This window comes from Theropithecus gelada, chromosome 1 (genome assembly GCF_003255815.1).
Source record: "Theropithecus gelada isolate Dixy chromosome 1, Tgel_1.0, whole genome shotgun sequence".
NCBI classification, from domain to species: domain Eukaryota; kingdom Metazoa; phylum Chordata; class Mammalia; order Primates; family Cercopithecidae; genus Theropithecus; species Theropithecus gelada.
The window spans coordinates 11,729,468-11,757,391 of record NC_037668.1 but is presented as its reverse complement, the minus strand read 5'-3'; the positions used below and the strand labels follow the sequence as shown (position 1 = coordinate 11,757,391).

The 27,924-nt window shown below is 42.7% G+C and overlaps 3 pseudogenes across 2 annotated transcripts; 1 reads left to right on the top strand and 2 right to left on the bottom strand.

Annotated features, from left to right (window-relative positions):
• Nucleotides 1-4,354: 4,354 nt before the first annotated feature.
• LOC112624238 lies at nt 4,355-12,633 on the bottom strand (annotated as a pseudogene). The gene is made up of 3 exons (XR_003119375.1): nt 12,489-12,633; nt 8,606-8,778; nt 4,355-5,569 (listed from the first exon to the last, which is right to left on the bottom strand). The product of XR_003119375.1 is annotated as a 3 beta-hydroxysteroid dehydrogenase/Delta 5-->4-isomerase type 1-like (transcript).
• Nucleotides 12,634-16,915: 4,282 nt separating this feature from the next.
• LOC112624224 lies at nt 16,916-18,487 on the bottom strand (annotated as a pseudogene). The gene has a single exon (XR_003119371.1). The product of XR_003119371.1 is annotated as a 26S proteasome regulatory subunit 10B pseudogene (transcript).
• A 7,557-nt stretch (nt 18,488-26,044) lies between these two features.
• Nucleotides 26,045-27,069, top strand: LOC112624241 (annotated as a pseudogene).
• The last annotated feature ends 855 nt before the right edge of the window (nt 27,070-27,924 follow it).

Here is a 27,924-nt window from a genome sequence, read left to right as displayed (position 1 = left end):
TTTGTTTCTGCCTTCATTTTGTTATTTACCCAGTAGTCATTCAGGAGCAGGCTGTTCAGTTTCCATGTAGTTGTGTGGTTCTGAGTGAGTTTCTTAACCCTGAATTCTAGTTTGATTGCACTGTGGTCTGAGAGACAGTTGTGATTTCTGTTCTTTTACACTTGCTGAGGAGTGTTTTACTTCCAATTATGTGGTCAATTTTAGAATAAGTCATGTGGTGCTGAGAAGAATGTATTTTCTGTTGATTTGGGGTGTAGAGTTCTGTAGCTGTTTTTATTAGGTCCGCTGGTGCTGAGCTGAGTTCAAGTCCTGGATATCCTTGTTTACCTTCTCTCTAGTTGATCTGTCTAATATTGACAGTGGGGTGTTAAAATCTCCCATTACGATTGTGTGGGAGTCTAAGTCTCTTTTGCAGGTCTCTAAGGACTTGCTTTATGAATCTGGGTGCTCCTGTATGGGGTGCATATTTATTTAGGACAGTTAGCTCTTCTTGGTGAAGTGATCCCTTTACCATTATGTAGTGGTCTTCTTTGTCTTTTTTGATTTTTGTTGGTTTAAAGTCTGTTTTATCAGAGACTAGGATTGTAGTCCCTGTTTTTTTTTTTTTTTTTTTTTTTTGCTTTCCATTTGCTTGGTAGATCTTCCTCCATCCCTTTATTTTGAGCCTATGTGTGTCTTTGCACATGAGATGGGTCTCCTGAATACAGCACACTGATGGGTCTTGATTCTTCATCCAATTTGCCAGTATGTGTCTTTTAATTGGGACATTTAGCCCATTTACATTTAAGGTTATTATTGTTATATTTGAATTTGATTCTGTCATTATGATGTTAGCTGATTATTTTGCCCATTAATTGATGCAATTTCTTCACAGTGTCGATGGTCTTTACCATTTGGCATGTTTTTGCAGTGGCTGGTTTTGCAGTGGTTGTTCCTTTCCATGTTTAGTGCTTCCTTCAGGAGCCTTGTAAGGCAGGCCTAGTGGTGACAAAATCTTTCAGCATTTGTTTGTCTGTAAAGGATTTTATTTCTCCTTCACTTATGAAGCTTAGTTTGGCTGAATATGAGTTTCTGGGTTGAAAATTCTTTTCTTTAAGAATGTTGAATATTGGCCCCCACTCTCTTCTGACTTGCAGGGTTTCTGCTGAGAGATCCGCTGTTAGTCTGATGGTCTTCCGTTTGTGGGTAACTCAACCTTTCTCTCTGGCTGCTCTTAACATTTTTTCCTTCATTTCAACCTTGGTGAATCTGATGATTATGTGTCTTGGGGTTGCTCTTCTCGAGGAGCATCTTTTTGGTGTTCTCTGTCTTTCCTGAATTTGAATGTTGGCCTGCCTTGCTAGGTTGGGGAAGTTCTCCTGAATAATATCCTGAAGAGTGTTTTCTAACTTGGTTCCATTCTCCCTGTCACTTTCAGGTATACCAGTCAAATGTAGATTTGGTCTTTTCATATAGTGCCATATTTCTTGGAGGCTTTGTTCATTTCTTTACACTCTTTTTTCTCTAATCTTATCTTCTCACTTTATTTCATTAGTTTAATCTTCAATCACTGATATGCTTTCTTCCACTTGATTGAATTGGCTGTTGAAGCTTGTGCATGCATCACAAAGTTTTCATTCCATGGTTTTGAGCTCCATCAGGTCATTTAATGTGTTCTCTACACTGTTTATTCTAGTTAACCATTCGTCTAACCTTTTTTTCAAGGCTTTTAGCTTCCTTGCAATGGGTTAGAACATGCTTCTTTAGCTCAGAGAAGTTTGTTATTACCAAAGTTCTGAAGCCTACTTCTGTCAACTCGTCAAACTCATTCTCTGTCCAGTTTTGTTCCCTTGCTGGTGAGGAGCTGTGATCCTTTGGAGGAGAAGAGGCACTCTGTTTTTTTGGAATTTTCAGCTTTTCTGCTCTGGTTTCTCCCCATCTTTGTGGTTTTGTCTACCTTTGGTCTTTGATGTTGGTGACTGTGACCTACAGATGTGGTTTTGGTGTGGAAGTCCTTTTTGTTGATGTGGATACTATTCCTTTCTATGTATTAGTTTTTATTCTAACAGTCAGACCCCTCAGCTGCAGGTCTGTTGGAGTTTGCTGGATGTCCACGCCAGACCCTGTTTGCCTGGGTATCACCAGTGGAGGCTGCAGAGCAGCAAGTATTGCTGCCTGATCCTTCCTCTGGAAGCTTCATCCCAGAGGGGCTCCTGCCTGTTTGAGGGGTCTGTCAGCCCCTACTGGGAGGTGTTTTCCAGTCTGGCTACACAGGGGTCAGGGACCCGCTAGAAGAGGTAGTCTGTCTGTTCTTGGATCTCAAATGCCGTGCTGAGAGAAGCACTGCTCTCTTTAGAGCTGTCAGACAGGGACATTTAAGTCTGTAGAAGCTGTCTGCTGCCTTTTGTTCTACTATGCCCTGCCCCCAGAGGTGGAATCTATAGAGGCAGTAGGCCTTGCTAAGCTGCAGTGGGGCTCTGCCCAGTCCACGCTTCCCAGCCTCTTTGTTTACACTGTGAGCTACTCAAGCCTCAGCAATGGCAGACACCCATCCCCTCCATCAAGCTACAGCATTGCCAGTATATCTCCCTCTAGACTGCTGCGCTAGCAGTAAGCAAGGCTCCATAGGCATGGGACCCAGTGAGCAAGGCATAGAAGGGTGTCTCCTGGTCTGCTGGTTGCTAAGACTGCTGGAAAAGCACAGTATTTGGTCAGGAGTGTACCTTTTCTCCACGAAAGTCTGTCACGGTTTCCCTTGGTGAGGAAAGGGAAATCCCTGATCCCTTGTGCTTCCCAGAGGAGGCAACTCCCCACCCTGCTTTAGCTTGCCCTCTGTGGGCTGCACCCACTGTCCAACCAGTCCCAGTGAGATGAACCAAGTACCTCAGTTGGAAATGCAGAAATCACCCGTCTTCTGCATCGATCTCGCTCGGAGCTGCAGATCGGAGCTGTTCCTATTTGGCCATCTTGGAAGTGACCACTGGGTGTTGCATTTTTCACATTACCACACTGCCTGGGGCCACTCCCCCCTGATGCTGGTGCTGATCATCTGTTCCTTGGGGTTTTGAAGATGGTGGTAACCTGTTCATCTGGGCCAGAATATGGTTCCCTTTTCTTTTCAGAATGGACACTGAAACTAACTCCGTTGTGGTAATCAAATTCAACTGAGTAATGATCTGTTAATTTCCTGTGTAAGAAAAAAGCCATCTTGATGTTGGATGTGACTCTCATCATTGCTGTGATACACAAAGGTCCAGAGGGAGACAGCTTCCTCTCCCCACACTCTGGATCCACAGCAACCTACTCATCTGCTTCAGTTCAACTCTGTCCCTGATGCCCCTGACAGTGTTTCTTTTGACTGTGTTTTCATTGATTGGTTAATGACTATGTCATCACTGAAGTCACCAAACTTGTCTTTATTGGCCTCCACTCTTCAGGGAAATTGAGAAGAATGAGAGAACCAGTGATTAAAGAGGAGATGGAGGGAAGAAAGAGGCTAAGGATATGGAAGAATAAAAGAAGAAAGGATATAATTTAAAGAAGAGAAGGAGAAAGAAGAGAGAGACAGTTAAACCTGGGGATGTGCGATAGTAGACTTCTAATTTTGGGCTGAGTAGAAAGTATATTTTGGGGAAAGTTCACACTTGTTTTCTTTACTTGCCCAGGAACCCATGGTGTGGCTCATTGTGTGATTTGAAAGGGTGAAATGCAGGGTTATGTATGATCAGAATGGCCAACACACGTATAGCCAGTGTGTTCTAGAGACCTTCAAGGAAATTGGCACTGAAGCTGGTGGAGGCCTGATGCAATTTTGCTTCTCTCTGCCCTGCTAAGGGCCGTTAAGAAAGACATGCAAACTCTTTCAGATACCCCTCAGGGATTCTCCTGGGTTCTAGAGATTCCCCTGTACCGGACTGGGCAAGAAAGAGGTAACCCCAAAAAGCTGGGACTATCCCAAGTATCAGCACCCCATGCTCCAGTGCTCTGCTGTACCACTGGTAAGACCAGTTCAGGCTGCATAATTCCATGGAAAGATAAGGACTTTCAAGGCCAACTTCCTGGTAACAGGCCTAGCCACTAATTAGTTAGTGTGACTGTGAACAGGTTTCCTCAATGGTAAAATGGGAATAGTCACCCCCACATGATAGGTTTCTGATGAGTACTGAGTGAGGGAATATATGTCATATGTAGGTCATGTTGTACATGCCTGAAACATAGTAGGGCTTATTCAGTCTTCATCGCCCTTCCGGATGCTCCCACTACTCTGCCCACCCCACAACCCTGGCTTCATACTACTCTCCTAAGTTAAAGATGGTGATACCTGGAAATGAAAAGAAAAGGAGGGAACTATGTATTAACAGAAACTACACCTCCCTCCAGGTTAAGCATTAAAACATTTATTACTCTTTATATTGAACTGTGTGAAGAAGTAGGAGATTTGAAAGAAAAGATTCTTTCTCGTTTAAGAGGAGAAATGGAGTTCTAGTAGTTAAAAACGACCTCAAGTTAAAAGAGACCACAATTGTTCAGAATCAGCCACTGAGTTTTGGAAAAAGCAAATCACATCGTCTTTCTTCTGGTATATGATTAGGACAGAAAGCTTCTGGCTGGGCCAGGGACTGGGCAGGTTTTGAGGACATGAGGAAGACAATAAGTTGGCTGTTATGTGAAAGGGAGGCAGCAGGACCTGGGCTTGTGCCCTTGTCACCTTCTGTATGAAGCCAGGAGGGTGGAGCTTGATGACATCTCCTAACAATACCCACATGCACATCTCTGTCATCCTTAAATCACTGAGTCTTGGACTTCAGGGTCTCCTTGTGCCGGTCCACAAGGGAACCCACCCACTCCACGGTTTTCTGCTTGGCTTCCTCCCAGCTGTAGAGCGGCTCATACGCCAGATCTCGCTGAGCCTTCTTGTAAGAGAAGGTGAACACGCTATTTGACAATGTCACTGTGTGGCGGTTGAAGGGCGGTCCATAGGTGTAAACTGGCCTCAGTAGGAGGCTCACTATTTCCAGCAGGAAGCCGATCCAGTACATCAGGGCTAAAGGAAGGCTCCATCTGGAATCAAGGCGGAGGCCGAACTCTTTACTCAGGGTGTAACTAAGGTTATCATAGCTTTGGTGAGGCGTGTCATCTGAGATATAGTAGAACTGTCCTCGGACACTTGGAGCCTTCTTGGGGTCCTGCAGGGCCCTCATGGCCACAGTGTGGGCCCAGGCCACGTTGTCAACATAGACTGGGTTGACTCTGGAGAACTTGCTGAAACTTGACAGGATCCGTTGTTGTTCAGGGCCTCATTTATACCAGCAGAAAGGATTGGGCTTCCTTCCCCATAGATAACCATTGGTCTTAAGGCACAAGTGTGCATTGTGCCACCATTTTTCAGAGTCCACCCATTAGCCGCCAGCACAGCCTTCTCAGCAAGCTTTTTGCTGTATGCGTACGGAGTGGACCATGTGTTTTCCAAAAGCTCTTCTTCATGGCCGTTCTGAATAATTTCCTTTTAGGAGTTGGGCCCGGCTACCTCTAGGGTACTGGTGTAGATGAAGATTGGCACAGTAGCTTGGACACAGGCCTCCAACAGAAGCTGGGTAACTACCAACAAAAAGCGTGCTGTCAGTGTCAGGAAATATAACTAAGGGGCCCCAACCACATGCACAGATATTCATTCTCAAGTGCAGTGGTTATAACAGACTCGGGGTCCATTCTTCTGTGACTCTGACTGAGACTGGGCCATGCTACAGCCATAGGAAAAACACCAAAATGAAAAGAAACTGACACATGGGTTCTGGAGAGCAAGAATTTCTAGACTTTTGGGTGTATGGATGTGTGTGTGTGTACTGTAATTTTGGCAAAGGACCTAGAGTTATCACTTTATATTTTGTCAAATAATGATGTTGAAAAATTATAATGTGACATCAGTATCATTAAAGGCAGATTATTAAAAACTGAAAAATCAGGAAGCTATACTCTGAGAATATGGACAGTCCCAGTCCTTAGGCAAAAAAGGGCAGTGGAAGAATTTATGTCACACACATACCCATACACAGTTGTATATAAGCAATATACACTCTTAAATATACTCTTAAATATACATACAATTGCTGGTATTTTTCTCATTTTGAGTGGACTGATAAAACTTAGTCACAAGGACCATTCCTGGAGTCATTGAGCAAACAGTGGCTTGTGGGGAGGTGTTGGAAACCCACACTCTTTTCCTGATTGTGTGTTCCCTGGGAAAGCTGCTTCCAATTCTGGCTGTGTCTCTGTTTACCTGGTTATGTAAAGTCGGGGTGATAAACCTTCCCTTAAGCCCTACCCTGGCATTTCCTGTGGAGCCTGGTGGAGGACTGTGGAGAGGAGTGTGCCCTCTGCTGGTAACACCTGCACTGGGAGGACCTGGCAGCATCCCCTGAGCTGTGTGGAAGTGAAGCTCATGGAGGTGCTCGGAGTGCCTTCCCTTGAAGAAGCAAGGAATTTCCTAGGTAAGGATTATTATTTTTTCTTTTTCTTTTTCTTTTTTTTTGGCCCAGTTTAAAGTCTCTGTGGAATTTGAGTTTCTGGAGAGACAGCCTCATATTTTCAACAATTAATCTGGTGGCAGAGAAAGTAGTTTACTTTCAAGAGGGAAATGACCAACATTGTGAAATGTTTTCTAAGCCTTGGAGTGATAATGGTTTAGGAAACAGATGCCTCTAACACTTCTCCTGTCATTTCACAGTTCTTGTCATTGGGAGCTGTGGAGAGTTAAGAATTCAAATGAAAAACTGGTTATTCTTAACACCCCACTTGTACTCTAGGGGTACTGAAAGGTATGCGTAAATAGAAACTGGAAGGGATTTTTCTATCTTTCTTTCTTTTCTTTTCTTTTTTTTTTTTTTTTTTGATGGTGCTGGAGACTCAAAATCAATTAGTTCAGTTAGAAAAGGCATCAGAGTAGATTGAACGTGGAGGGCCAGGCCCACGGTTGGGTGCTGTGGTGCTGAAGAGACTGGACTCTGGGAATCAGATGGTGAGACTGCATGACAAGATTCCTTAAGGAAATGAGTCTGAATTTAAAGTGGTTTGGAAAGCTGCAATTCAGAAAGACCACCAAGACTTTAAGGGATGAGGATTAAATGAAGGTGCACTTTGGGCACATAGCATGAAACGGCTCTGTAATAGCAGGCCCTTCAGTGAGACGAAGAGATGGTATTTTGCATACTGGGAGACTCTTTTGTTAAGAAAATATTGTGAGAAAGCATGTGCTGGATAATTCTGTCTTGACAGACCTCTGTGAACCAGCTTTGCTAGTTCTCTCGAGAGAACTTCTTTGAGGTGGACAGGAGGGCTCTGAAAGTTCTTGATATGGGAGTGCTGGGAAGGGAAGAGCGTGGTCCCTTTAAATGATATGGGAGTGGGGAAGGGAAGTGCTGGGTGAAGGAGAGTGTGGTCTCTGGCTAGGGCTCCACTTCCAGGAACCTAGATGAGGACAAGCATTTTCTGCCCAAATGTTGCATTTCCCAAGACCACCCTGGCCTGCCATGCCCCCATTCTGTGCCTATAAAAACCACCCAAGACCCCAAGAGGCACATGCACAAGCTGCTGTGCAAGGAGAGAAGCAGATTGGCAGAAGAAGACAGACGATGCTGGATGTCAGGAGGGGCACACATCAGCAGAGGAACACATCAGCAGAGGAATACATGGGCAGCTGGACTTTGGGAGGAACACACCCACTGGCAAAATGATGTGGAGTTTTCCTGGGGCAGTAGGAGAAGAGTTAGGTAATTGAGCAGCTGACTCCAGAGGAAAACCCTCGCCTTCTGGCATCCCCCAGCTGCTGAGAGCTACCTCCACTCAATAAAACCTTGCACTCATTCTCCCAGCCCAGGTGTGATCCAATTGCGTTGGTAACCAAAGCAACAACCTGAGATACAGAAAGCCCTCTGAATTTCCGATAAGGTAGAGGGTCTACTGTAGCTTGTTAAAACAAGCTGCCTATAGATGTCACAACTAAAAGAGCAAGACTAAAAGAGCACTGTGTAACACACACCCACTGGGGTTTCAGGAACTGTAAACATTCACCCCAGGCAGAGTCGGAGTCCCACAACCTGCCTCTCTATACGCTCCCATAGAGGTTTGAGCAGTGAAGCACTGAAGAAGCAAGCCACACCCCCATTGCATGCCTGCTGAGGGGGAAGAGGGAATTTTTCCCATTTCATTATCATCAGCCTACATACAAGGTTTAAAATGATGACTATGGCGGCACCTGGAAGGTTTGATTCTGTCCCACAGAGGCAAAGAGTGGCTGGATATCAAGAATCTGAAGTTGGAGTTTAGTTGACTTTTGACCGGAGCCACAATAGAAAGAGTGTGCATAGCTTCTGGAGTCACACAGGAGTGAGTTTAAAGTCTAATTCTCCTACTTACTTACTCACCTGGGGGGCCTGGACAAGTTACTTGCCATCTCTAGCACTGGTTTCCTCATGTAAAAAACTGAAGGTAGCAGCTTTGAACTCCCCCAGTTGGTAGTGATCAGCAAAGACACTTGGCCCAGAGCACAGCAGGTGTTCAGTGGAGGGACTTCTCTTCCTTTGTTATTTATCTTTCTCATCTTGCTCCATCTCCTCCCAAGCTACTGTACTACTGTACCTTTCTCATTGACGTTCATGACAGACTCTCTGTGAGTGACACCAATGACATCTATGACAGAGGTGGTGTGGATGATGACCAAGATGTCCTGGCAGGCTCTCTTCAGGCATGACTCATCCAGAATGTCTCCTTCCAGCACTGTCAGCTTGGTCTTGTTCTGGAGCTCTGTGTGAACACGGGTCAGGTGATCGGAACATTTCTGAAACTGGCTTGGAAGTTTCCTGATAAAGATGATGTTACATAGGTGTTCAGGGATGGTTAGAGTCATGGTGTTGGGGTGCAGGGTGTACATTCCATGGAAGGAACAAGTAAAGGCACAGAAGTCAGAATATGTAGCAATTTATTGGGAAAGAGCAAACATCTGTTTCTACCCCATCTCATTTCAGAAAAGTAATCTGAGCAATGAGCTGTCAGGTGTACCTGGAATATAAGCATTTCTAGAGTCATGGAAAGCTCACCAAAATTTTTAAAGAGAGTAGAGTGATTGTGGAGAGTTGGGTATAAGAGGGAAAAGTTTGAATTTAATTCTGTAGGTAATACAGAATCATGATTTTGGGTCTCCAGCACCACGTCAGAGAAACCCCTTATTTATATTTGGAATAAGTAGAGAACCAGGCAGGGCATGGTGGCTCACACCTGTAATTCCAGCACTTTGGGAGGCTGAGGTGGGCTGATTGCTTGCACCCAGGAGGTCAAGACCAGCCTGGACAACCTCATGAAACCCCGTCTCTACTAAAAATACAAAAATTAGCCAGGCTTAGTGGTGCGTGCCCATAGTCCTAGCTGCTCAGGAGGCTGAAGCAGGAGGATGAATGAAGCCCAGGAGGTGAAGGTGGCAGTGAGCAGAGATCATGCCTCTGCACTCCAGCCTTGGTGGCACAGCCAAACCCTGTTTCCAAAAAAAAAAAAAAAAAAAGAGAGAGAGAGAGAGAAATAGAAGCAGAATTATGATGTGGGGAGTCAACCTTGGCTTGAGGATATAAAACGGACTGGTATAGGGGATATGAGAAAGTAAGGTAATTAAGAGATTAATCGGAGTATCTATGCCAAAGTTTCAATGAGGTCTGGAAGCAGGGTCCAGCAGTGGAAGCAGAGGAGGGCAGATACAACAGGTTTGAATTTCAGACCTTACCTTGAAGGTCTTGATACCTACTGGATCTGGGCTGAGAGAAAAAGAAGACAAAATCACCCCTGTGGTTTCCTGCTTGGGCAATTGGGAGGAGAGTGGAGCCATTACTAGGGAATTGCGGATGGGCTTAAATGAGGAATTTCCATGAAAAACTCTTATCAGATATCAAAAGCAGAAAACAATGCTGAAAGTTAGCGACCAATGAACTAATATTCCAGCTGTCTAACTGAGGGCAGTGGTTACAACTTTAATGTTTTCAGGCTCCTCTGAAATACCCAAGACATGGTGCTGACAGTAAAGTTGTCACCTGGAATTAGCCCACGCCATGAACACTGTGGTACATGGAGCTTGGATAAATACTCTATGCTTGTTTGTGCTTTACAATCTGCATACCACTCACAACTTGCTTATTTCCTTTTACAGCAATCTCATGAGATAGGTTTTCTGAGTCCCACTTTATTGACGAGGAAACTGAGGTTCAGAGAGGTTAAGGGACAGATCAAAGGTCACATTTCTAGTGGAGACTCAAACTTGCCCACCCCACCTCCAAGCCTCGTACACTGTACACCAGGTACAGGACTGGCTGTTTACAACAAACTTTTCTGAGAAAGAGTAAGATTAAGCCAGTTCAACTGAAATTGGCACCAAAGGCCAAAGAACAGTGAGAGTAAAATTCAGAGTGAAAAATTCAAGACCGGAGCAATTCCTTCCAGGGGTTCAGATGGGACCATTTACTCTCCTGATGCCTCTGTCATGTTTTGTCTACTCCCAGCCCCTTCCTATTGCCAGGCAACTCCAAGGAGGCCCTGCAATGGGGGAGGCAGGGAAGAGGCTGCTGGGGAGGACGTGGGTGACAGCCTGAGAGTGGAATTTTCTCTGGTTCTATTTCCACCTCTGCACTTCCTGCTCCCTTCCTCTGCTTCCCCTTTGCTGCCAACTTCAGACAGACTGGCTCAAAGGAATTGCCATTTCAAAGATGTAGAAGTCTAAAGCCAAGAGAAAAGGCTCTTCCTCAGTGAGTTCACAGGGATCTAGAAACTAGGAATGGGGACTTTTTGGTGGAGCCATAGTTCGCTCCTTCCTCAAGCTGCTAGACTAACTCTGTTTAAGAGTGCAGATGCTGCACTAGACTCTCTGGGCTCAAATCCAGGTTTGCCATATTCTAACTCTGGGACTTCCAGTGAGTTAGTTAACCTCTCTGTGTCTGTCTCCTAATCTGTAAGAAAGGAGGATAATAATATTAACAATCTCATAGGGTTGCTATGAGTAACAATTGAGTCAGCACATGTAAAACATGTCGCACAGTGCCTGGCACAGAAAGAACACTGAAAGGATTCTCTGTTTTTATCTTCATACAGGCCACTGTGCATCCATTATATCCCCTGCCTTTTCACCATAAGGAACAATTCCTCTAGGCTGAGCATTGCTTTTTTCTGGTATTACACGTTAGATTGTAAATATTGGTGACACATAAGGATTACAAACATTTAATCTTGGTCTTGTGTTAATATTTGTTTGTGAAAGACACCATTAAAACAGAGGGTGGAGGAAATTGGAAGAGGTCTGAGAAGAGCAAAAGAGGAACAGAGTGTTGGGTGTGGTCCCTGAATGTTGTCAAGTGGGGGCTTCTCTGAGGGCAGGTCATGAGTCTCCATACTGCCAGAGCCCACATGAAGACACACAGTCCACCCAATCTCCTGGGTTGGGGAGGAGGACAGGGAATTGGGCACCCAGGGAGGCAAGGGAGAGACTCAAGACCCACTTTCCCAAGCATCAACTCTGGAGTCAAGTGACGAAGCCTCTGGAGGAAGCTCTGGTCTGAGCTGTGCTACACATTAATTAGATGGTCTTGGCAAGTTGCTTTATGTTTCAGGACCTTGATGGTTCATTGTTCAGTTGGATACAACCCCTTTTATACCCCTCATGGGGTTATTTGCACAAGGATCTGCTACACCAAATTCTGCAATTTCTTGATGATTGAGCAACAGAGACAAATGGTTAAAAAATAAAGCCATATATGAAAAATCGAAATGAGGCATATCTGGCCTCATACTGCCTCTTACTGTCTCAGCTCTGTGCTGTGCACTTGTGCACGAGCTTTCTCTCTCACTGATGCTCTCTCTCTCTTATCCTCTCTCTCTTTCTCACTCTTTCTCATGCATTCTCTGTCTTTCTCATTCTCTGTCTCTGATTTTTCTCTCTCCCTAATTTTCTCTCTCTGTTTCGCTTTATGGCACACACACACATACTTACACACTTGCCTATACCTTCACTTCTTTTTATTTGGCCTTCACTAAAGATGCCAAGGATGCTACAAAACAAAACAAAGCTCAGGGAGGTCTAGAGAGGCAGGGACCCACTGGTGACGTCTCCAAGTCAATGGCATCCTTTGTGAATGTTGCAAAGCAATTGTCAAGACAAAAAGCTTCAGAACATAAAACAGTTGTAGACAAGAAAAATAACTGTTGTGGGATTTTCTAGATGAGAAGAAAATGGGCCTGGTGTCCAAAGTGGCTGCCTCTCAAGTTCTGGGTCAGGGCCAGAATCCAGTCTCTGGACACCCCATCCAGTGTCCTTCACACTATGCCATTTTATACTATTTAATATTCTTTTTATGTTGACTGTGGATGTGGGATTGGCTTAGATTTGACTACAACTTTCTGTAACTTGCTAGAAAAGGTCCACCTCCCCACACCCATGCAGAGGTTAAAATGGAGCCACACACCCATGAATCAAGTTTGCTTACCAGAAAATTCCTCCCTCAGCTCTGGTCTGAAGGCCTTGTCCAAGGCCCTGATCTCCTTCAGCTCCTTCTCCTCCACCAAGAGGCAGGCGATCCTCTGACCCAGAAACCTTCCTGCTCCTGTCACAAGGCAGCTCCAGCCCATCATGGCCAATCCAAAGTAGCAGACAACACACTCCAGGAAACAGAAGATGCTGGGGAGCAGATCTGATTCTAGGGTGACCCTGGAGAGGGTTAAAAAAGAGGTCAAATGGTTATATACTCACACAGAGGCTTTATTTTCCTCCACACCATTTTTTTTTGCAAAAATTCCATGTCTTCACCATTTCCAGGAGTAGCTGAAAGAAAATAAAGAAACTCTAACTGTTAGATTGTTAAAAAGCTGGACAGAAGAGCCAGGGTGCTGGTCACTTCATCCCCTAAGGCAGCCCTGGAGCTTTATGCTCTGTGGCTCCTGGCTTTCACCTTATCACTTTGAACTCCTGCCACACACTCATTGCTCCTGTCTCTTCCAGCATCCCTTTTCTCAGAAGAAAAGTGACCTTTAATATATATCTCTAATTCTTCCCAGCAACAGGAAGAGAAGTCCAATTCTAAGGCTGCAGTGTGGTAAAAAGTCTTAGGTTTAGCCTTAACAGGACACTGGTGTGTTGATACCAGTTATCTGGGATCCACAATCTGTGATCTTAAACTAGACTGAGAGAAATCTCCAAGTGTAATGTGAACTTTGCCTTTGTGCAGCAAATACATTTGGAGGGAAATCCACATGAGCTCATTCTCTCCTCTCTCAGAGTATCATTTGAAATCCTGCTGCAGTCTTGCAAAGTTTAGAAATTTGTAGTGGTGACAGCTCCAATTACTAAGTTTTATGGAGGTGACTTTCTTTCTTACTCAATATATCCAAAACTTCAGTTGCCATTTTACCCTGGAGAACTCTGGGTTCCTAGATGAAGAACATCATTGAAGGAAGGCTATCTAGTGATAGTCACTTAATTATATGGCCTGTACTGTCACTGTTGGTTACTATGGCATGAACGACGTGGGGAGAATACAGAAATGAAGACAAAGACAAAAGGATATGTTTTAAAACAAGGGGTCAGGGGGCTCCTTGTTTCTAGTGAGCAAAGGCAACTCTGAGCTTCTACAGCCCTTCGTATTTATTAGGTAGAAAGGGCAGGTAGGGAGAGGTAATGGTTGGTCAGCTGCTTGATTTATCACAGGTACACATAATTGCTTTCTTTATACAACAGGCTTCAGATGTTCCTATAGATAATCACAATGAACACTGCACTGGGGGTGTGACTGCCCTCAGCACCCCTTCTGTCAGCAGATGTAGTTTGCCAGTTTTCCAACATCCTGCTTTCATGAGAACAGTTTTCTGTTTACTCAAATAGCCTCTAGTGGTATACTGAGTTGGTCATGACCCTCATTCTTTTTGACCTGTAACATCTCCCCCTTTTTGTTTTTGCATTAATTGAATAAAGATAATTGCAGGTTGTGCAGCTCTCAATTGCCATTTGGTGGTCCAGCTGATATTGCAGACTATGAACAAAAAAACCCCAGAAACATAGTAACATTAATCCAAGAGTTATAAAAAAGGCATTGAGGTGCTGTTTGAAGTAGTTCCAAGGGTTAAGGCTTTCAAAACATTGTTGAAATTCTGCTCAAGCTTTTAAAGAGGGCTGAAACGCTTGAGTCTGCTTATTCAAATTAAGGATTTTACTTTGTAAATCATTAAATCAAAAGCAACATTGGATGTGAAAGCTCCCTGTAAATGGGCCTTTACAAGGTCCCATGGATATTCACTTTTGTTATATTCCAAATTGGTCATGCAAATATGAGTATGGTTAAAATGACAACGCAATTCCTGCTGCAACTGCAAGCTTTCTACTTGTTCTCCTAGCTCAGAACAGTAGTCTTTAACATTGCCACTTCTGTTTGTATCTCGGTGTTACTTTTATTTTGAAGCATCCATGCCTGGTCGGCTGTACAAGTCCAGTTTTCTACATATTGAGTTGTTTGAATGGAGCTGTGCATTGATACTGAGGACACCACAACAGAGGTTATTAATGTAACTAAGGAGACTATAGCAAAAATTATCATGCTTAAGGCTCTATGAGCACCACGAGTAAGCTGAGTTAAAAAGAGTTTTATGAGATGTAATGTGGGGGTGGCCACCCAAGGCTCAGACAAATTTACAGGAACTCATAATCTGGGAATGTGACCTAGAATTATTAGGGTGGATATACTGTGTGTTTGTATTGTGCTATGATTAAGGCAATGATACAGTTGACAGGAATCACAAGTCAACTGGGCATTGTCCATCTGGAGTTGATCCCTTTTTGCTGCTAGAAAAACATAAGGATTAAAACACAAATTGTAAATTGAGTGGTAATATTTTCTACAAGGGTAACATTAGACCTGCATTTAGTACTGTTACTAGTATTGAATAGTGTTCTCACCCAAACGCTGCTATTCATAAATGGGACTGCTGCTTTCCATATCAACTCCTGAATTGGACCTCTCTTTCCTTGGTAATGCCATTGAGGCAAACGTGGGCTAAAGCCTTCGTGGTACCAAGCAATTTGCACAGGAGATTGGGATTGAATCCCAAGATGGTGTAGTGAAGAGATGTTAAAGTTTCACCACCAGTGCCAGTGAAGTTCTTGCCATGAGGTCTGATGCTCATCTCTCCCAACAAAATGACCACGGGGACCCCAGTCAATAATGTCTTCCATTAGCATGGACTGTTGTCTAGCTAGGGGGCCAAGACACTGGGTCCAAGGAGGGGGTTAGAATGATCAAAGGGAGCCCATTCTGTATAATTAATACAATTTGGGCAATTGGGCCAGGAGTGATTAGTAGCTATACCAGTAATATTCATAGAGCTAAGGCCTAATAGGTACATATATTTTCCATGGTAACTCAACCATGCCTGGGATTGAATTGTAAGGCAACTGTGATTGAGCGATGTATCCTGGGTGATGCATAAAGGAAGTCCCTCCAAAGGAGCCGTATAATTGATACCATTGTTCTGAGAGTCTAATTGCTCTATGTCAGGGGGAATTAGGGATCCTGGTGCCCGTGTTCCTTGATCATGATATATCTCAGGAGGAGTGTCACTCCAGAGTACAGGTCATTCTGCTGGGCGGGTGGAAACATATGCCCAATATGCCTTCGCCTCTACACAGGGAAAACATACTGCATAGGATATTACAGCTAGCATGGCCTTAAACATGGAGTCAGGGGTTTTTGCCTGACCCTGATGCTCCAGCAGTTTCTCAGCTTCCTGTGTGATTTTATTGATCTGTCCCCATGTTATGGGGGGTTGATGTCTGTGTGACTCTGGTTGGCCCTTGCTCTGTCTTTGCATTCAGATTCAACTGGCTCATGGCTCGTCCTGGGGGAACCAGGCCCAGATTTGGGATCCATGGGTCCCTCCAGTCTCCCATTCCATGATCGCACACATCTTGAGGGCACCCACATGATTTGTTCATCACCTGTAAAAACACAAGCATACCCTCATCCCCACATCAGTAAATGTACCGGGTCTTGCCGTTGTCCTTTTTCCTGGGATTTCCATAATACCTTTGGTAAACTTTCTTTTTTCCCTGTAATATTTGTCAGTGTTGTTCTGCTGGACTCTCATTATCTATACCAGGAGTCAAAAAATTTAAAGTAAATAAGGCTAAATGTAATTTTGTTTGAGGTGGTAGCTGGTCTCCTACTACCCCTTTTTGTCTTTTCAAATACATTGTGATGTTTGATGTGCCCACTCTATAATGCCTTGTCCTTGGGGATTGTAAGGAATTTCTGTTTTATGAGTGATTGCCCATAACTGTAAAAAATTTTGAAAAGCGTGACTAACACAATCAGGTCCATTGTTAGCTTTTATTTGTTTAAGCACCCCCATATGGGCAAATGATGATAAACAATGTCATTGGACACGGTCAGCTGTTTCCCCTGTTTGACATGTGGCATGTACCATATGAGAGTAAGTATCTATAGTCACATGAACATAGCTAAGTTTGCCAAAGGCTGCTACATGTGTAACATCATCTGCCAGATTTCATTTGAAGCTAAGTCTCGTGGGCTACATCCTTCTACAGGTGTATCACCAGGGCCATGCTGACAAGTGGGGCAGGCTTGCACAATAGCTTGAGCCTGGGTGTGAGGTGCATGAAACATATGAGTAAGGGCAGAAGTGTTTTGATGCAGTAATGCATGAGAAGCTTGAGCTTGTTGAAATATAGAACCAATCAGTTTACCTGCTCTGTCATTACCTAAACATAGTGGCCCAGGAAGTTGTGTGTGAGAACAAATACGAGAAATATGAAAAGGAGCAGCATGAGAGTGAATAGCTTGCTGAAGTCTTCGAAACGAGTTAAACAGCTCTGGGTCTAGGGTCTTTTTTTTTTTTTTTTTTTTTTTGTAGAAGAACTAAATCAAACAGATTTTATTCAACTTTTTAGATGAGGAAAACAAAAGATACAAAATAAGTCATAAGAAATGCTTTCTTATACCACTATCTCAAACAACTTTCAATGTTTTACAAAATGCTCACACAGCAAATATGAAAAGCTTCAACACTCTTCCTTTGTAACTTGCTGCAATAAATGCAGCTTTAACAAACATACAAATTTCTTCTGTATCTTAAAAGTTGAATTACTAATTTTTATGATGTTACTCATATTTTTATTCATATACTTTTAATGGCATCATTGCCAATACATACATTATTTTCTTTAACTTTATTTTTCTATTAAGCCATATCTGTCATGCAGCCATCAAAAATCTTACAGTAAATTACACAGGTTTGTAGTCCAATTTAGACTCCAGCTTCTTAGAATCAGCCACTCTTCTGACTGCTTTCATGAAGTCTTCTTGTACTACAAAATCACGATCAGCACGAATTACGAACATACCTGCTTCAGTACAAACATTTCTCAGGTCTGCTCCATTAAAGCCATCTGAAAGCTTCACAATTGCTTCATAATCTATTTCACCATGCTTTGTAATGGGACCTGCGTGGATTTTCAGTGTGTCTAACCTTGCTTGTTCATTTGGCAAATCAATATGTATTTTTCTGTCTAATCTTCCTGGACGCAGCAAAGCCGGATCCAGTGTATCTGGTCTGTTTGTAGCCATGATCATTTTAACTCTATGCAGAGTATCAAATCCATCCATTTGATTCAGTAAGTCCATTAACGTTCTCTGAATCTCTCTGTCAGCTGAAGTACCCTCAGAAAACCGACGACCACCAATAGCATCTATTTCATCCATAAAAATAATGCATGGTTGATGGTCTCTGGCATAATTACACATTTCTCTGATCAAATGAGCACTTTCACCAATGTACTTGTCTACAATAGAACTAGATACAACCTTTAAGAAACTGCAGTCCAGCTGGCTAGCAACTGCTCGTGCCAAGAGTGTTTTTCCCGTACCTGGTGGTCCATATAACGAACAGCCTTTTGGAGGTATTATTCCTACATGCTGAAATAACTCTGGGTTTGTAAGAGGTAATTCTATCACCTCTCTTAATTCCTGGATCTGTTCTGATAGCCCTCCAATCTCAGAATAAGAAACATTCCCAGGGTCCTCATGAGACATGTTATAAACCAATGGATCCACTTCTCTTGGCAAATATCTCATGATAGTTAGTGTAGTCATATCCAAAGCAACTCTTGTTCCTGGCTTCAGCTTACTTTTGTCAAGCTGTCGACGACAACCCACAACATACCTTGGTCCATTGGTAGCTTTAACAATGAATTTTTCTTCAGTTAACTGTTTAAGCACTTCACCCACAATCTGCCTGACACTTTGTAGGGCCTTCAGATCATTCTCAGACTTTTCGTACTGCTTGGTAAGTTCTTTTAATTGTTCCCTCAACTCCTTAAGACGGCCGTCGATCTCCTTGTGCTCAAGCAGCTTCTTGCGGCAGTCCTGAAGCGCCTTATCTCTAGGGTCCGCCATGATGAGAAGCCCTAGGGTCATTTTAATAGTGGCAGTCTCAATGCGACTGGCTACATTTATAGCATAGGCTGAATCACAGACAATAGGAGTTGAAGCAGTGAGCTATAAAACCTGAATAACTGCTGTTAATTCTGAGCATTGAGCTGAAACTCCAGAGGTTTTTATTGTTTGAGTACGCTTACGTCCATAAATAGCTGCAGGGCCTTTGGAAGAGCCATCAGTAAAATAAGTCTGGCTTCTTGGAATAGGCTTGTGATGAGTAATTACAGGGAGGATAAAAAGGTGAAGTTTGTAAAATTGCAAAACTTTGTCTGATGAATAGTGGTGGTCTATTATTCCCACAAAATCTGCAAGAGCTACTTGCCGTGCAGTCAACATTTCCCATGCTGCAACCTGTTGTTGGGAATCTAACGGAACAGTAATTTTGTCTGGATCATATCCAGTAAGCATTTTTGATCTATGCCTACCAATTGTTATATGTTGAGTAATTAAAGAAAAAGTTGTAAAGATTTTACTGTCTGACTGGATAAAAAGAGCCACTCTATTACCATTACGGACTCGTCTATGAACCGGCCCAAAAGTCCTGTTGGAGAATGGGCAGTAGGAAGAATAAACAGAAGCAAAGGCTTTTGCACCTGTAGCCAGGAGGCATGTCTCTACTGAGGGATTTGTTCTACAAACTGTAATTCAGCTTCTGCCTCCTTAGTAAGAGGCCGAGGAGAATCTAATGAAGAATCTCCTTGGAGGGTCCAATAAAGGTGTCTGAGTTTATTAGAAGTGATACCTAGCATTGGGCACAGTCAATTAATATCCCCTAAAAATTATTGGAAATTGTTCAAGGTTTCCAACCTGTCCTTACAGAGAACTACTTTCTGAGGTGGAACACTTCTTTTAGTAACAGTAGTGCCTAAGTACTGGTATGGGGAAGTTGTTTGCACCTTTTCTGGAGCTATTTTGAGATTCCATTTAATCAAAGTCTGTTTTGTTTCTCTGAACGATTGGTGTAATAACTCCTTAGGAGTGGCCAAAAGAATGTCATCCATATAATGAATGATGTAAGCCGTAGGAAACATATTTTAAGGCTCCTTTAATGCCTGCCTTACAAAATGCGGACATAGCGTAGGACTGTTAAGCATGCCTTGGGGTAAAACTCTCCATTGATAACAAGAGACAGGCTCCCTTTGATTAATAGAAGGCACAGAGAAGGCAAATCGAGGCTTATCCTTCTCATGTAAGGGTGTAGTAAAGAAACAATCTTCAAGATCTGTAACTATAAGAGGCCAATCCCTTGGAATGGCTGCTGAGGGTGGCAGACCTTACTGTAATGCAGCCATTGGTTTAATCTGTGCATTAATAGCTCTTAAATCATGTAGCAATTGCCATTTTCCTGACTTTTTTTTGGAATTACAAATATTGGTTAATTCCAGGGGCTAACTGCCTCTTCAATATGTCCTGCATCCAATTGCTCTTTTACTAGCTGATGGAGTTGAGTGAGTTTCTCCTGAGATAGGGGACATTGATCCACCCATACAGGTTTGTCAGTCAGTCACTCTAGTGGCAAACCAGGGGGTGGAGGAGAAATATCAATCACCCCTGTCAGAAATCCTGATGACCTAGCCTTGCCCAGTTATAGATATAGGATCAAGGTTTCCCTGTAGGGACTTTCCTAAGCCCTTTCAGCTCTGATATCTCATTTTCTTTAACATTTTAAATCCTGGATTGTCAATAGTTTTATTTGTAAGTTTCATATCCCATGCTGTAAGTACATCTCTACTCCATAGATTAACAGCTATATTTGCAACATAAGGTTGAAAAGTACGTGACTGTCCATCCTGTTCAAGACAGGGTAAAATCTCAGCACTCTGTTAAACACTTTGAGCTGTTCCTACTCCCACTAGGGATGTAGAAGTTAATTGTAAGGGCCAGGATGGGAGCCAATTATTTTTAGATATTACTGACACATCAGCTCCCGTATCCATAAGCCCATAAAACTTCTTTCCTTTAATTTTCACTGTACAGGTGGGTCTATTAGATGCTATGAGTTGTGATATATAAATTTCCCTCCTAACTGTACTCCCAGATCCTTGAATTCCTTGCTCTTCCTTTTGTGGGGAAGGGTGCAATTTGCAGGGAATAAACAATATCTAAGCAATATATTCTCCCAGTTCAAACCCCAAAGGTCTTGTGACATTACTACTACTTGAATTTCTCCCTCATAATCAGAGTCAGCAACTCCTGGGACTACAGTAATTCCCTGTAAGTTAAGACAGATTTTGCCCAAAATTAATCCCATATATCCTGTTGGCAGATGTCTCCAAATATCAGTGGGAATCTTGGTGAGTTTGTCTTCTCCAACTAACATAACCCTCTCTCTGACTGGGAGATCGAGCCCTGCATTTCTGAGTGTTTCTGGGAATAGGGAATCAATGTTCCTCCAGAAACCTCTCCCTGAAGTGGGGTTGTGGCCTGGACTGGGAATGCCCTCATTGTTTGTGGGGCCTGGGTTCAGGCCCCCTTCTCATTTCCCAACAGGGGGGTGCCATTCTGATGAAATTTTGAGCAGCATTGACTAGCCCAGTGATTTTCTTTATTGCAATGAGGGCAAAGTCCTGGTGTTTTTTTCTGGTAGGGATAGGGGAGCTGCATTGTAAGATCCCTTCTGCCCAGAGGTCTGATGGTATTCTTTTTTGAAATGTCTGATTTTTCCACAATTATAACATTTTCCCATTTTAGGATTTGCCCCTTGGCATTTTTTTAGATTTGTCCACCACTAAATTGGCCATTGTTTGAGCCATCATTATAGAGTGATGAAGCTCAGTTCCCACATCTTGACAAGCTTTGAGAAAATTTCCCAAGTTTTTTCTCACAGGTGCCACTGCACGTTTACAATCCATGTTTGAGTTCACTGCCTCTTGTAATCTTGCAAGAAAATGTGCATAGGGCTCCTGTGATCCTTGCATGATATGTAAAAAAGATTGTACTGGGACCCCTTCCTCTGGAATTGTGGCCCAGGCATGTTTAGCAGCCAACACACACTGCTTATAAGCAGCGTCTGGGAGTGCCATTTGATGTTCTAGGTCTGAATAAAGGCCATTACCCTACAGCATATCCTCTGTAATGTTTCCATGTCCAGCAGCACAGTTCTGTCCAGGCTGGTCTGCACACAGTTCTTGCCAATTTAAATTCCATGCCAGGTATGCACCAGCAGACAAACAAGTGCAAGTCAAATGCTTTACATCAAATGGTGGAAGGCTTATAGCGCCAAACATAGATTCTAGCAATCCTAAAGTAAATGGGCTTTGTACTCCATTATTAACTACACTAGTTTTCAATTCCTTCAGCAACTTACACTCTAGTGGGGTGTGTTCATGAATAAACTGCTGTGGATTATTTGGATTGGGCCTTACAGAAATGGGAAAAGTGCAAGGTCCTAAGGGCTCTCCAGCAATAGTAGCAGAGCATAAATTTCTTTGTATTGGGGTCTCTATTTCTGCTACTGAAGGAGGCAGTACAGATGTTTCTGCTACTGGAGGGGGTGATATAGGCCAATTTTTATCCTTCTCCTCCTGTTTTTTATTTTCAATTGGTGCTGTGGGTGGGGGACAAAATGTTCTTTCAAACTTTTAGACTTAGAACCTGACTCCTGCTGTCTACCAGAATAAGAAAGAGAGAACGGCAGGAGGACAGTACGGACTAAACTCCAGAAGGATCAACTTTAAGACCTTTTTGATGAGCCCATTTTAATCCTTCTTCTGCTCTGTCCCAATTTTCTGCATTAAGAGTACCTGTCTGTGGAAACCATGGGTTATGCATAACCTCCTGCAGCATCTTAGTGTTTGAGAACTAACCTGAGCACCAGATTATTTAAGTAAAACTTTAAGGAAATGCACATAATGTTGCTCCTGAATAGAAACATTCTGCCCCATGTTACCCTGATTCAGAAAACATCCCACTCCCAGTACCTTTTTAGGGCACTGACCTTATACCCCAGAACCTATTTAGGGTGCTGACCTTATATCCCAGTACCTCTTTAAGGCACTGACCTTCTATCTGCTAGCAGACTCTTCCTGGGGATTCTCGTTCGTCTTGTCAGTTTCACTTTCTCTGCTCCAGCACACCTTCTTTACTCACGCCCCTGTCCCAGGCGCCACTTGTCACTGTCGGTTACTATGGGGTGAATGAAGGGGGACGAATGCAGAAATGAAGACAAAGACAAAAGGATATCTTTTAAAACAAGGGGTTGGGGCCTCCTTGCTTCTAGTGAGCAAAGGCAGCCCTGAGCTTCTATAGCCCTTTGTATTTATTAGGTAGAAAGAACAGGGAAGGAGAGGTAATGGCTGGTCAGCTGCTTGATTTATCCCAGATACACATAATTGCTTCTTTGTACAATAGGCTTCAGATGTTTCTACAGATAATCGCAAGGAACACTGCACTGGGGGCGTGATTGCCCTCAGCACCCCTTCTGGTGGCAGATGTAGTTTGTCAGTTTTCCAACATCCTGCTTTCATGAGAACAGTTTTCTGTTTGCTCATATAGCCTCCAGTGGTATACGGAGTTGGTCACAACCCTCATTCTTCTTGGCCTGTAACACTGTACCAGAAGAGTGGGGATTTGTGGTTGTATGCCTGAATGACTGTTATCATAGATGTTTGAACTTTTCCCATATTTTTGGGTACAAAACCATTCTGAGCAAATTTCTGAACTGAAGATGCTGTGAACGCTCCTTGAGCATATGCCTGAGAACTGCCCAAATTTCACCACCATGAGCTCTCCAAGACACTTTCCTCTACCTAAAAAAAGAGGTATAATTTATATTCAATAAAATGCCCAGATCTCAAGTGTTCAGTTTGATGAACCTTGACAGTTATATATGTCCATAAGTAGCACCCCAAAAAATGTATAGGTCATTTTCTTCACTGCAGAAAGTTCTTTTATGCCTGTTCTTAGCTAATTCCCTGCCCTACCCCCAATCTTCCTGGTAAGCAACTGCTTTCTAATTTTTATTCCCACAGAATTCTCATTTTATTCCTACATTTTCTTATTTATTCTTCTAAGATCTCTGTGGTTCTGGATATATATTTAAATATAAAATCATTCTGAACTGAATTTTTGTGCATGGAGTACAGAAGAATTGACCATTGATTGTCTCTATTGTTCATTTTTCTATTCCATGATTTTCTTTATTTTTATTATTGGCTTATATTTATTAACTTTGGGGTTGTTTTACTCTTTTTTTTCAGGGTTCTTATTATAAAAGCATATATAATTGACTTTAGTTCTTTGCTCATTTCCACTACAGGAATTTAAAGTTGTAAATTTCTCTCTAAGCACTATGTCAGCTGTGTCCAACATTTTGATGGGTTATCATCATTCAGTTACTGATGTTTTGAATTTTTTCTTGTGAGTTTATCTTTGACCCAAGTAACCCATACCAACAGAGTATGTTGCTGGTTTTCTAAAATTGGGAATTTTCTAGATATCTTATTGTTTTGAATTTCTAATTAAATACTATTGTAGCCATAGCATATACCCTGTATGATTTTGATCCTTGGATATATATTGAGACTTGTTTTATGGTGCAGCACAACAGGGTCTGTGTTGGTGAACATCCCATAAACACTTGAAAAGAATACTTTCTGCAGTTGTTGAAAGTAATATTCTGTACATGATTTGCTTTGAAACCTGACTCTCAGTCTTGCCCTCCTCCCATGTTGTAGACATTCAACTGCTACTTGGGACCTGACTACAAATGCTTCAAACCCACTTGCCTAGAAAAGGTTGGCCCTGTGTGGCAAGATGTAGCAGCTTGTTCTCTGATAGCTACAGGCCATAGGTCTTGCCAAGACTTGTGGAGCGCTATCTGAAACCACGCAGGTGCATCACACAACTTTGTCTTCTGTAGCACATGCTAGAGTGCACCTTACACATCCCCATCGCCTTAAGGATGGGGCTGCACATTCCTTCAGCTGTTGAGTGTTCTGGAGGCTGCAGATTTCAGCCAGTGTCTCTTGGAGTCTCTGAGTGGAACCAATAAATAAAATCCCTAAAGAAACTGAGAAATTAAACAAAGGGCAAGACTGATGGGGGCCACAGTACTAAATTTCTTTTATTTTTAAGCAGCTTCACTGAAGTATAATTGACATAACATTCGCTTATTTTAAGTGTGCAGTTAAATTATTTTCAGTACAGTTTTAGACTTCTGTGACCATCATCACGATCCTGTTTTGCAACATTTTTATTATTCCTAAGAAATCCCTCATGCTCATCAATCACCACTACTTTTTCTCAGTCCCCAGCTCCAGGCAATCCCTAATTGACTTACTGACTCTACAGATTTGCCTTTTCTGGAGACAATAGAAATGGAATCATGTAATGTGTGGTCTTTTGTATGTGTCTTATTTCATTAAGCCTAATTTGCTTTTATGGTTCATGTATGTGGCAGCACATATCAATATTTAATTCCTTTTATGTGCCAAATCCTATAAAATTGTATGGATAGCTCCCATTAGTTTATTCATTTATCAGTCGATAGATATTTGATGTGTTTCCACTTTATGGACTATTGTGGATAAAGCTGCTATGAATATTCACATTCATGTGTTGTGTGGGCATAGGTTTTTTTTCTTCTGGGTAGATAGCTAGGAGTGAAAGTGCTAGGACATTTGGTAAATGTATCTTCAACATTTTAAGATACTGTCAAACTGGTTTCCAACATGGTTTCATGTCCATCAACAATGCATGAATATTTCAATTTCTCCAGATCATTATTATTTCACTTCCTCCAGGTGTTACTGTCCTTTTTTATTATAGCATTCTAGTGGGTAAGAAGTGGTGTCACACTGTAGTTTTGATCCACATTTTCCTGCTGACTGATGATGCTGACCATCTTTTCATGTACTTTATTGGCCATTCCTACATCTTTTTCATGAAATGGTTATATAAATATTTTGCCTATTTAAAAATTGGATTATTTATCTTTTTGTTGCTTAGTTGTAAGAGTATTTCATATTCTGAACACGAGTCCTTTATCAAATATATGATTTGAAATTATTTTTCTCCGTCTATGGTTTATCTTTTCATTTTCTTATTGGTGGTTTTTAAATGCCAACATTTTTAGTTTTGATCCTGTTTCATTTTTCAACTATTTTTTAACCAGGAAAAGTTGGGATTTTGCCAATTCAAGACATGAATATGTTAATCTATGTTTTCTCCTAAGAAGTGTATAGTTTAGCCCTTAAATTTAGGCCTACAATTTATTTTGAGGGAATTTTTGCCTATGTGTGAGTTAATGGCCTAAATTCATATGGCCAATTGATTTTGACAATAGTAAATTCAATAGGGAAAAAGATTGTCTTTTAAACAAGTGACACTGAGACAACTGAACTGTCCACATGCTCAGGGAATGTCAGCCTGCTATATCAAGTGATGCCCATCCAAGTCACCACACCTGTTGGCATCAGAGTGTGTGAAGAATTTCTCAATATGATAACTATGGATTAAATAATATGCTGCAGCTCTCTGCTTCTCCCGTTCAACAGACAGCACATCTTCTTGTGCAGCACCAGCCACATCCCTGAGACGCCATGGTAAAGGTGAAGGCCAGAGTCAATGGATTTGGCCCTATTGGGTACCTGGTCACCAGGGGTACTCGTAACTCTGGTAAAGTGGATATTGTCACCATCAATGACCCCTTCATTGAGCTCAGCTACATGGTCTACACATTCCAGTATGAGTCCACCTATGACAAATTCCATGGCACCACCAAGGCTGAGAACAGGAAGCTTTTAATAAATGGAAATCCCACCAGCATCTTCCAAGAGCTAGATCCCACCAAAATCAAATAGGGAAATGCTGGCCCTAAGTACATCATACGGTACACTGGCATCTTCACTACCATGGAGAAGGCTGTGGCTCACTTGTAGTGGAGAGCTAAAAGGGTCATTATCTCTAACCTCTTTGCTGACACCCCCATGTTTGTGATGGGCATGAACCATAAGAAATATGACAACAGCCTCATGATCATCATCTATGCTTCTTGATGGTGTTAAAACATGCTTCCCACCAAATGCTTAGCAACTCTGACCAAGATCATCCATGACAACTTTGATATGGTGGAAAGACTCAGGACCACAGTCAACGTTATCACTGCCACCCAGAAGACTGTAGATGACCCCTCTGTGAAAATGTGGCATGAAAACTGCAGGGCTCAAAGGAACATCATCCTTGCATCTCCTGGCACTGTCAAGGCTGTGAGCAAGTATATCAATAAGCTGCATGGGAAGTTCAGTGGTGTGGCACTCCATGTACCCACCACCCACATGTTGGTCATGGACCTGACCTGCCATCTGGAAAAACCTGCCAAGTATGATAACATCAAGAAGACGGTGAAGCAGGTATCAGAGGGTCCCCATAAAGGCATCCTTTGCTACGCTGAGAACCAGGTTGTCTCCTCCAGCTTAATCATTGATACCCACTCTTCTACCTTGGATCCTGGGACTGGCATTGCCCTCAATGACCATTTCTTAAGCTCATTTTCTGATATGAAAATGAATTTGGCTACAGCAATATGGTGGTGAGCCTCATGGCTCACATGGCCTCCAAGGAGTAAGACCTCTGGACCACCAGCCCCAGCGAGAACATGAGGGGAAAAAAGAGGCCCTCAGCTGCTGGGGAGTCCCTGCCACACTCAGTCCCCCACCACACTGAGGATCTCCCCTCCTCACAGTTTCCATGCAGACCCCTTGAAGAGGGAGGGGCCTAGGGAACCCCACTTTGTCATGTATTGTCAATAAAGTCCCTTATCTGTGCTCAGAAAAAAAATATGCAGTATTAGGAAAGCTCACAAAGATTACTGATCAGAAAAAGAATAGACAGTGTGATTTCTCCATCCTCCTATTTAATACTGATGCATAAATGGTCAGGAAATGCTGGGCTCACAATAGGAGTCGGCATTCCAGTGTGGGAACATTAGTCTCACTTGTTAAAATTTTTTATCATGTAAGCACAAGGACGCAGCTTTATCAATGGAGGAGCACACAGGCTTTTGGTGTGAAATAGTCTAGATTTAGGCACCAGCTGTTCACAAGATCATCTGGAAAAATCAACTACCCGGCGCCTGAAGTCCTTGGGGCTCATGCAAAGGGCTTCCCTTTTCTTAGGGGAGAAAGCCACCCATTCTACAGGGAGCTATAGTAGGCACAGCCCCTCATGATGGGAAAAGGAAAATTCCTCTCCTTGGCCAGCTTATTAAACTCCTGGGTTACTTTAGGATAATTACACCCCTTGTGCTTGAGTCCTAGAGAGGTCAATTTGGACATGAGTAGCATAGAATAAGTTTTAAAGGCACAGGAGTAGTTTAAATAAGCTAGGGTAAGAATATTCATGGATAACAGGGGAAGTTTCTGGACTGAATCCTGGAATACACATATCAACATTTGGAAGTTGAACAGAGAAGGAGGGGCCA